Source organism: Mus caroli, chromosome 12 (genome assembly GCF_900094665.2).
Source record: "Mus caroli chromosome 12, CAROLI_EIJ_v1.1, whole genome shotgun sequence".
NCBI classification, from domain to species: Eukaryota; Metazoa; Chordata; class Mammalia; order Rodentia; family Muridae; genus Mus; species Mus caroli.
This window is the reverse complement of record NC_034581.1, coordinates 56058653-56069627: the sequence shown is the minus strand read 5'-3', so window position 1 is coordinate 56069627 and position 10975 is coordinate 56058653. Positions and strand designations below refer to the sequence as shown.

The 10975-nt window shown below is 34.4% G+C and overlaps 1 non-coding gene across 1 annotated transcript; it reads right to left on the bottom strand.

Moving 5' to 3' along the window:
- Nucleotides 1-10487: 10487 nt before the first annotated feature.
- LOC115032929 lies at nucleotides 10488-10593 on the bottom strand. Its single transcript, XR_003838569.1, has one exon. It is a non-coding gene; the product is annotated as a U6 spliceosomal RNA (small nuclear RNA).
- Nucleotides 10594-10975: the final 382 nt, after the last annotated feature.

The window sequence follows — 10975 nt, the reverse complement described above, 5'->3', positions numbered from 1 at the left end:
ATGGTGGGACTCAAGGCTCCATCTGCATATGTAGCAGAAGATGGCCTAGTCGGCCATCATTGGGAGGAGAGGCCCTTGGTCTTGCAAAGGTTATATGCCCCAGTACAGGGGAATGCCAGGGCCAGGAAGCAGGAGTGAGTGGGTTGGGGAGCAGGGCTGGGGAGGGTATAGGGGACTTTTGGTATAGCATTTGAAATGTAAATGTAGAAAATATCTACTAATTGTTTTAAAAAGGAAAAAAAAATACTTAATTTGACATGAGTTGGAATAAAGTCCAAAGTTTTAAAGCTGGGGAAAAAAAAGGAAGAATATTTCTTATTGGCTTTGCTTTCCATGACTTGCTCAGCCTAATTTCTTACACAACCTAGGACTTCTACGCAGGAATGGCAGCATCCTCAGTGGCCTAGGCCCTCTCACATAAATCATAAATCAAATTAATACCTTGTAGGCGTCCATACAGCCTAGAGTTAATCTATTTAGCAGTAAGGTGACGCTACAGTTTCACAGATAAAGACCGGTTCTCTCTCTTATTTGTTTCCCTTGTTATCATATAAATTCCCTAGATAATTCCTTAAATAAGACCTCTGAGTTATAGCCCCTTCATTTGTCATTGCTTGAGAGACCTCTTGCTATTAAGGCAAGTTATGGGATATGGATATATTTTATAATTTTATGACAATTCTTGGCTGTAGGACCTATTAGTACTGGCCTGAGTCTCTAGTTGTTTCTTAACACTGTAAAATCTCTCTTTCGATTAGAGAGAAAATCTAGGAGGAGCTGGAGCTGATTATTTTTGCTTCCCCTGGGTATAAGTACAGCTCTAGTAGAGATAGTTTCTATTTTGAATAGATTTTTATAAGAAAAATTTCTCTGGATGTATTTGAAAAATGGTGTTTTCCCCAGGGGTGAGTCCCAATTCTTCATTGAAGGAACATATTAGAGTTCCCATGAGTATAACAAGTGAGTGAGGGCCCTCCAGAGACTCCATCCCCTAAGATTTTATTCCCCTGAAGAGAGAGTAAACTTGGCTTCTACAGAGCACCAATTACCAGTTGAGTGTTCTCAGAGAATTTTTGCTTTAGAAGCTTCACCTTTGGGTAAGCTGCTTTGAATCATGGCTCTGAAAGTTGACCTGTCTATCTTGATTTAAATGTGACAATTTTCTCTATGACTTCAATGTTTGAGTGGATCAAGTTAAAGCTACCAATTTTCATGGAATTCAAAGTGTTTTTATAAGTCTCTGAACAACAGGATTGACCACTTCAAAAATCTTAGCATGTTAGAGCTTGAACCAAACACTTTAAGTATTATTGGAGAGTAATTAAAATATATCTTAAACTTTATAACAAAAAGATAGTGATCTATTTATGCCTTAAATTAATTTTGGTTTTGAAATAATAGAACATAAAAATAAGTTAATTCTAGTGACTAAAATGACATATTTAGGTATTAAATATTTTCAGTTCAAAAGCAAGTGTGGTAGTAAATCTACAAATTATGAGGAGTAATTATACAAATTTATATTCAAATGTAAATATTAAAGCTACTTTTATAATATAATTTATGACAAGCAAAGAAAATTTCCATATAAACTCAAAGTTACATAAGAAGAAACAGTAAACTGGTCCTAATTTTATTATTCAGATATAATGCTTATACAGTGCAATGTATATATTATGTCATTATTATTATCTTATTTACTTATATATCATATTGCTTTCAGTATATTATTTTCATTATTGCAGCATGTACTTTGATAGCTTTCAATCCTTCTAACTCCTTTCTCAACCTTCTCTCTCTAATCCCCTTCCTTTGAAGATTTATTTACCTGGTTCCTCTATGCTCCTTAGTTTTGTCAGTTTAACACAAAATAAGAGTCATCATGTGAGGAAGGAACCTCTGTAGAAGAATTATATCTTTCAGGTTCACCTGTGGACAAATCTTTTAAGTATTTTCTGCGTTAAGGGTTGATGCAATAAGTCGCATTCTACTATGTCACCCCTGGACAGGTGGTCTTAGAATGTAAAGACAAACTAAGAAAGTCATGGGGAGAATGACAATAATTTATGCCTAATCCTGCTTGATTTTTTTTTTTAACCTCAACTTTCCTCAGTGGTGAACTGTGCTCAGGATATATAAACCAAGTAAACCCTTTTATTTTTTTTAAATTTTTTTCTGCCCAAGTTCTATTTAGTCACGGTGCTCATCACAGCAGCATAAATAAAAATAGAACATTGTTTCCACTTTAATTTCCTATTAGTGTGTGAGTCAATAGTTTTCATTAAGAATACTTACAGGATTTGGACATTTATAGAAAGCATTGTGACAAACCAGTGATGACATCACTGAAATATTCTATCTCCTTGTACCTAAAATTACCATTCAAATGAACTGCCTACACGCTCTCAGGGAGGGCAGAAGTTTCATGAGCCACTCTTTGCTCCATAATGAAATGTCGATGGATACAATCTTCTGACGGTCTGTGCAGCTGTTAGGTCGAGACTGCAGTAGCCAGGGGATGCCTTGGAGCAACTTACAAGAGCATGCTACTCTGTCCATTCTCTCTCCCCCTTGTATCAACATGTTCTCTGTGCCTCATAGAGATGTTTTTCTACTTAAAAATAAACATTTATAGGTTAATTATTTTCATCACTTTGATCGGGTATGAATCATTACAAAAAGAATGGTATTGTCACTGATACAAAAATACATGCATTTGCATAAAACATATGCACACATTTTGCTTTTATGTAAACTCTGAATTATAAGTAATACAACAGCTCATTTACAATTATATAGCTTAATCTGTGGATTCAGGAGATATACTACAGTATACTCTGAAGGTATTCATTCCTTCCTGTAAGTCCATGTACTTACTTAATTATTTATACATAGTTCTAAAAGTTATATTGTTCATTTGCATAAGTCAAGTTGTCTTACTTATACATCAGAACATATTTCTAAACTTGATAGCTTTATCTTATTTCCACACCAACTCTACGGACTCCTTCCCTATGCTATGTCTCTGAATAGCATTTTCTATCATGTGTTTAATCTAGAAAATTTTATCCTCGTTTCTAAATATTGATGATGAAATTGTTTCTAAAAATCTGTTCTATTTGGATATTTATGCTATTTATTTTTATACTAAATAATGTAACCTCTTTTATTTACTAAATATATTTTAAAAATATATTTGTATTTTAATTAAAATTTTAAGTTAAAATATAATTACATCATTTCCCTCATTTCCTGTCTTCTTTCTCCTTTCCTTTACTTCAACCCATTTTCTCCCTAACTTGGTGGCATCTTCTTTATTATTATTAAGTACGTATTTATGCACATAGATGTATTAACAACACTTGTTGAGTCCATTTAATGTGGCATATATATTGTTGAGGTATTATGGGTGTAACTTCCCTATCATTTATATGAGACATTATCTCAGAGCAGAATTCCTTCTCTTTGGTCTCTGGCAATTTGTTTTCCTCTTCTTCCATGATATCCCTTAGGCTTATATGCAAGAGTTATGTTGCATACATCTGCATTAGTTATGTCCAGACTCCAAGTCTGCAGTTAATGCCATCTGTATTTTTAAAGCTCTGTACTAGTTACTTTTAATATTTCATAATATTATAATTATATATAATATTTTGTGATTATTCTCTTCCTCATACCCTCTTTTATTTCATTCCTATCTCTAGGAATGCCTTCGGCCCCCACCCCTCCATAAACACATGCACACATTACCTACAAACTTCTTTCCCATAACCACAGCTTTTGGCTTTGTTTTATGACCCAGTTAATTTAATTAAAGCCATCTGTTTGATCACAGGATTGGAACTATCCCTTAGCACCTGGTAGGATACCTAATGAGTACAAAATTTAAGGTAATGACTGCACTTCTTCATAAGTCTAGCAATAGCAAACAGTCCATCCTTTAATGTTGGTGGGCTCAATTCTTGTGCAATGCCAGTCCTTCTGCAAAATAAAAGGCTGCTATGAACTGATGATTACAATGGCTGTGTTTTGTCTATAAGATGACTTTGCATGTCCCTCTACCTATCTTCATTCTGTCTCTTAAAATGTATATATCCTTTCTTCTGAATGCTTTTCAAATACTGCATGATCCTTGGAGAAAATTGGATAAATGTCTTTTTTAGAGCTTTGCCTAACTTTGTCATGTAAATAATTGTATATAGTCAGACATATACATGTATTGTGGAAATGAAGGGCTTAGTCTATACACATTGTGATAGTCAAGAATTTAGAGATATTTGTATGTATTGTGAATACCTTCATCATATCCTGAAAAAAAATTGTTTCTTAAGAGTTCAGAAGAAAACCAGTGCAGCTCTCAGAATCTATGTGATGATTGCAGCATCTATCTTTGTCTGTAAATGCTGCTATTTTCAATGCTTGCTAGAAAGCCACTGCAACTCAACTGTCACTGAATAATAATAAATGTGTGTGCATGTCTTTTCATGGCAACTTCTAATCCAAAACCACAATGGAAAAGACTTTCAGATGAAAATCTGAATTATTTTCTGTAAAATAAAAATCTTACAAAGGATATATTGACAGTAGGGTAGAAGAAAATCTGCCATTTTGAACTCCGTATTTCTATTTTATGACTGAAAAAGTAGAACTGCATCATTCGTCTGCTTGATATGATGTAACTGTTCTGCACCTAACTATGTACTCTTTTCCCTTTTTCCTAAAAGGTATACTATCTCTATTTCTGGTCCAGTGGTATTCTCTGAGTGTTTTCTTCCCACATACACAGTATATTATGGCTATTTATTTTGCAGAACATCTTTATTATTCATTCTTTAGGAGGGCATGCATTAATACTGTCTTTTATTGTGATTTGTTAGACGTTTACTTTCAATTCTAAATAATTTATTATTAAGCCTAGAAAATCCACTGAGCCTAAACTATCTTCTCCTTAACCCATTATGTGTAATTCAAACTATGACTTCTTAACCATCACTCATTTGCCTTCAAGGAGCATCCCGTAGCAAGTGTAACTATTTTCAAACCAGTCCCAACATATGTTTTTTAATCTTAAGCCCTCCCTTTTCCCCTATAATGATGTCCCTTAAATTTTTCTGTCACAGAGAATACATTATCTCTACATCCTGGTGCCATGATTTTTATCTAGAGCAAAAGCATTGTTGAAGTACAGAGTTGACATTGGAATAAAAATGAAAATAGTGATATAAATTAATGCTGGGTAAAATACTCATTATGCTTTGATTACTATAAAACTTTCACTGTTTCTGTTTTCAATCCATTAACTATTTTCTAATAACTTTAGTGAAATGTTATCAAAACTATTTAATAGAAACACCTTCTAAACATGAGAAACAACAGTCTTCCTATTATAAAATTATTTGAGTATTCTACAATGTTGTCTTCAACACACTCCCATATCTAAGCTAGTATCCATAGCTCATCTAGTGATGTAAAAGATATGGTATACTTTTTTCTGATCAAAGACAAACTCTAAAATTTAGATACATTTTGTTCATATGAGCCCTTTTCCTTCTTACAAGGGTAGAGGAGACACTACTTGCCTTCACAAACTGATACCTTTAGAATTTAGGAGTTGATGTGCCCATAAACAGCCTAGTCCTTGGTACTTACATACAAGAATGCATTTAACTCATTGAGGTGTTCTACTTAGTGTCATGATTTATTGAAGACAAGGGATTTGAAATAAAATTTCCCAAGGGAAGAAGTTCATTGGTTAGAATCTAAAAATGTAACAAACATCATTGAAGTAACAAATTGTCCTTTCACCCAGTGCCTATTATTGCCAAATGACTATATCTGGATGGTGATCGTCATTAACAACATTCTCCTCACTACTGAAATATTGACTGCTGTATCTTATGCAGATTTCAAGTATAGAGATAACATAAGCTAGAGTTTGGATTTATAAGTAGAAAATGAATAAAACATAAAGTTGATAAATATGTTGAGATGGAAGATTTCTTTGAGATGGATATAATCTAAATATATTTTATTCATGTAAGAAATTATGAAAGAATAATTTAATGAAAAGTATATATGTAACATATACCATCCTTTCTAGAAAAACATGTTCATCTGGAAATATTCCCTAAAGTTTAAAATATAATCATTATTAAGTTTCTAAGATTGTCTGCTAGATGCTTGATATCAGTCTACTACATGTTTGGAGATTAAAGGACTAATATATAACTCAATTAACATACCTAAAATCATTCTGCCTTTATAATTGGTATATGAATAAAATTATTATTTTCAAGGCATAAGAAACTTCCTATTGGCATGCTCTGCCCAAGAATTGACATAGGTAGAGAGGCTCTATTCAGCCAAGGGCAAAGGTCAATACACATACTGCATGAAATAGAATTTTATACTATACACTTTTTCCTTAGTCAGTAAGTGTGAATTTCTGTATCATAGTAGATTCATTTCCCAAATATATTCTGACTAATGTGTCTCTACTTTTCATTCAAATTCTTAAAGCAGATATTTTTATATAATAGTAAGATTGAAGCATATTCTGACCATAATACCATGTATTAGGAATAACTTTTAAAAAGAATATATTTTTGAAAGTCTTGTGACAAGTTTTGTGGAGAGATTTTTTTTTATTAGAAAGTATCTTCATTTAAATTTCAAATGCTATGCCAAAAGCCCCCTATACCAGCCCCCTGCTCTGCTCCCCACCCCACCCACTCCTGCTTTCTGGCCCTGGCATTCCCCTGTACTGGGGCATATAATCTTTGTAAGACCAAGGGCCTCTCCTCCCATTGATGGCCGACTAGACCACCTTCCTCTACATATGCAATTAGAGTCATGAGCTCTAGGGGTACTGGTTAGTTCATATTGTTGTTCCTCCTATAGGGTTGCAGACCCCTTCAGCTCCTTGGGTACTTTCTCTAGCTCCTCCATTGGGGGCCCTGTGTTCCATATAATAGATGGCTGTGAGCATCTACTTCTGTATTTGCCAGGCACTGGCATAGCCTCACAAAAGACAACTAACTATATCAGGGTCCTGTCAGAAAAATCTTGCTGGCATATGCAATAGTGTCTAGAATTTGTGGCTGTTTATGGGGTAGGGAAGTCTCTGGATGGTCCTTTTTTCCATCTCTGCTCCAAACTTTGTCTCTGTAACTCCCCCATGGATATTTTGTTCCCCATTATAATGGTTGTGGAGAGAATTTTATGAATAAAATACCTGCTCAGAAATCTTAACCATCTTGTGTATAGAAGACCCAGGGTTATAACTAGTCACCCATTGTCTCGAAACATATTATACTGTCTCCAAAATTACTGACTTTATGAACTTGACATTAATTTTCCATACAATTTAACAAAAAACAAACAATAACCCTAACTGTAAGATATCTTGTTGATATCAATGACATAGGTTGATTTGTCTAACTGTTGCTATGTGGGTCAAATGCAGCCACACTATATAAAAGCCATCTCTCTACAAGGACAAATTTCTGTCTAAGGAAGACAAGCATAACACACATGAAACAAATATAGTTCTGGTTCATGTAGAGTCTAGAAGCGATGAAATATATTTCACAGATAGTTTTGTAAGCAAATTGAAAATCTAATAAAGTAGAAGAGAACTTAGTTCTGATTTTCACAAATGAAGGATCAAATGATTTGAGAACTCTGATAATGTTAATAACTACAACAATCTTTGTATTGTGATTATAACACATAGTAAATTATGACCTTATCATCCTGTGAGCAAGAAAGAAGTACCCAGGATCTGTATTTGCCTTATGTTCTTCTGCTGATTTTTATGAATATATTCCCCAATATTTTTGAGAAGCACAGCAATCTGATCTGAATAGGAAAGACCTGTCAAATGTTCTTGGGACTGAATGGCTGCTCCCCAGAAGATGGCACCACTTGTAGGGTTTGTTACAATGTTGGACAGTAGAGCTGAACTAAATGTTCTAAGTCCTTAGTGATCTAGAAAATGCAAATCAAAATGATGCTCAGATTCCATCTTAAACCAATCAGACTGGCTAAGATCAAATCCTCAGGTGACAACATATGTTGGAAAGGATATGGAGAAAGAGGAACACTCTTCCTTTGCTGTTGGGATTGCAAACAGGAACAACCACTATGGAAATCAGCCTGGAGGTTCCTCAGAAAATTGGAAATAGATCTACCTGAAGACCCATCTATACCACTCTTGGAAATATACCCAAAAGATGCCCCAACATACCTCAGGGGCACATGTTCCACTATGTTCATAGATGCCTTATTTGTGATAGCCAGACGCTGCAAACAACCTAAATGTCCCATGGAAAAGAATGGATACAGAAAATGTGGTTCATTTACACAATGAGCCAACAATGTGTTCAAGTAGTTTCTGTATGCCCTTTAATCACATTCACACTCAGTTCTAGATGTAACTTTTCATTCTTCTAGTTCATTTCTATGTTTTCATAGTTTTAGAGACCCTGTTTTTACATGCAACCTAGACTGCCTGGAAACTCATGCTTTTATTTTGGCCTCACACTCTATTGTGTAAGGTTTACAGACAGTACAGATGTAAGCAAGCCAACACACCAAGCTCACACAGCTCAAGAAAAATTTCTAGTAAACATTACTTATTAATGACTTCCCAATATGTCAGGCATAAAGTTGATATTTGCTACCATATGACACTGTAAATGGTATTAAATTTGTTGTTCCGGTTGAGATTATGCCCGCTTGTTTAAGAATTATATGGAAATATTTTAGTAAATGTTCATGTGAAAATCCTGCCTTAAAAGTTATTTTGTTTTTTTTTTTTTTTTACACATTTGAGATTTTTATTCAGCTTATTGAAAATGTAGGATAGTGTATGGATGTCTAGAGGTAAAATGTTGTGTCATAAAACAAAATGTGTTTGGGGAGTAAAGAAGCAAACATCAGATAACATCATTTTTTAAAATATCATAACCTAAAATGAAAGCAGCATAAGTCCTGGAAATATACAGTCTTCTAAAATATGAGCCAAGAATTAGCAATAGAAGTAAGATTAATAGTGATTAAAATTAATGAGTTAGTAACAAAATTTTTCCTTTAGGGACATGACAATTAGCACAGCAGTTAAAAGCACTTTTTCATATGAACACTAGGAAGCTCACAACTACTAGCTCAGTGCCCGCGCATCTGACATCTTCTTGTATCTTTGAACACTCACACATATATGTGCACACACATGCACACACCACACACACACACACAACACTAACACAAATAAAAGTCAATCTGTTTATAAAATGTCCCTACAAATATAATTCTAAATTGTTTTGAGATCACAGTCACTTGTAAAACTAACTAGTAAACTGGAAAGCATTCAAATATTAACTCATACCAACTTTCTCAAACACTACTAGAAAGTTGAACTGGAGGGAATATTTCCAAATTCAGTATGTAAATTTGTAATTACCCTGGTAAAAGCCTGAAAATGATAGCACCCAATAGAGCAATACATATCATGAATACAGATGCAAATAAGCCTCAAGTAAAAGTTTGCAAACTGAATTTCAAACATCAGAGTAACTTTTTCACAATCAGATTGCATTTAGTCTTTGATGAAAAGATGAGTCTATATTTACATCCAAAAGTGGATACACAGCACTAAGAAGAGTGTAGCTGATAGTTAAATGATTATCACAATAAATAAAAATAATTTGATAAAAAATTGAAGATATTTTTAATTTTAAAATTTTCTTCACAAAGAAAGATTGTATTTGCCTAATCAAAGGACCATTTTTAGAAATCATATTGTCACTATTCTCGAAAATGTCAACATAACTCTGAAGAGGCATGTGATTACTCTAAGGGCCATAGACATAAAATAGACATTCATGCAAGTGTAAAATTAATCTTTTTGGAAGAGAAAAGAGATTTTTATGTTTCTCTATCATAGAAAAATGTCCAAAATACTGAGAACCACATGCCCTGACCTTGTTGCAGGCCAGAGACCCTGAACCAGCTCAGGCTTTCCTATGTCTCAGACTGCACTTCCCCAACCTGGAGCAGTGTCCAGGTACTTCCCTACAGCCTAGTACCTGCCCCAGCTCCAGCTATGGTGTGGTATAAGCACAGCAAATAATTTCCCACTAGTTTCACTCAAATATCCATGAAGAGTACACTTAGCCTATTCAGGTTTATATATACTATCTTCACCTTCTATTTATTACATTGCATATGACACACAGTTGTTTGCCCAGTGTATGGAAGGCACTAGCACACATACCTGCAAATATATAAAAAGCCTTCCCCCTCCCCCCCCCCCAAAAAAAAAACTGAGACTGAACAACTTCAGTCTATTATGAAGTTTTGAAATCACCTAGGCATAGTAGATTTTGAAATAGTATATTTGAAGCCAGCATGGCATAGATCAAAATTGCATTTGTCACCAGGCTCCTGGGAACTACTACATGTAACCATTGCCACATGATTCTTATTTAAAGATAGAATGGTTCATGAGTTTGTGTAACACCCTTAGGCAGGGATGAGGATAATCTGTTTTTATTGTTCCAATTTTAGTATGGGTGCTGCTTAAGTGAGCACAAGTTATCATTCATCTATTCTTTCTCATTACCAATTACTTATCTGTGTGGATGACTAATCTGATCAGTTCAAGTATGCTCAGGAAAACAGCTATGTCTAGAAAAGCAGCTATATATAACAGTCTCCTATCATGGAGTCCCTTCAACCTTCATGCTAATATCGCTAACAGGAGAACAGTGAAGGCAGTAGAGTTAGTTCTGGTAAGAACATCTCAGGAACATTTGTCTTTATTATCACGATCCCATATGATTTCTGAACTTGGAAAAGACTGAAGAATATGGGCCCCCAGGATAAGGGATTACAAAGATTTTTATCTTGTACTCCATAAGCAGATTTGGGGAAGTAAGACCATGGAGTCAAATGGCTATTGCTAGAAAGCAAG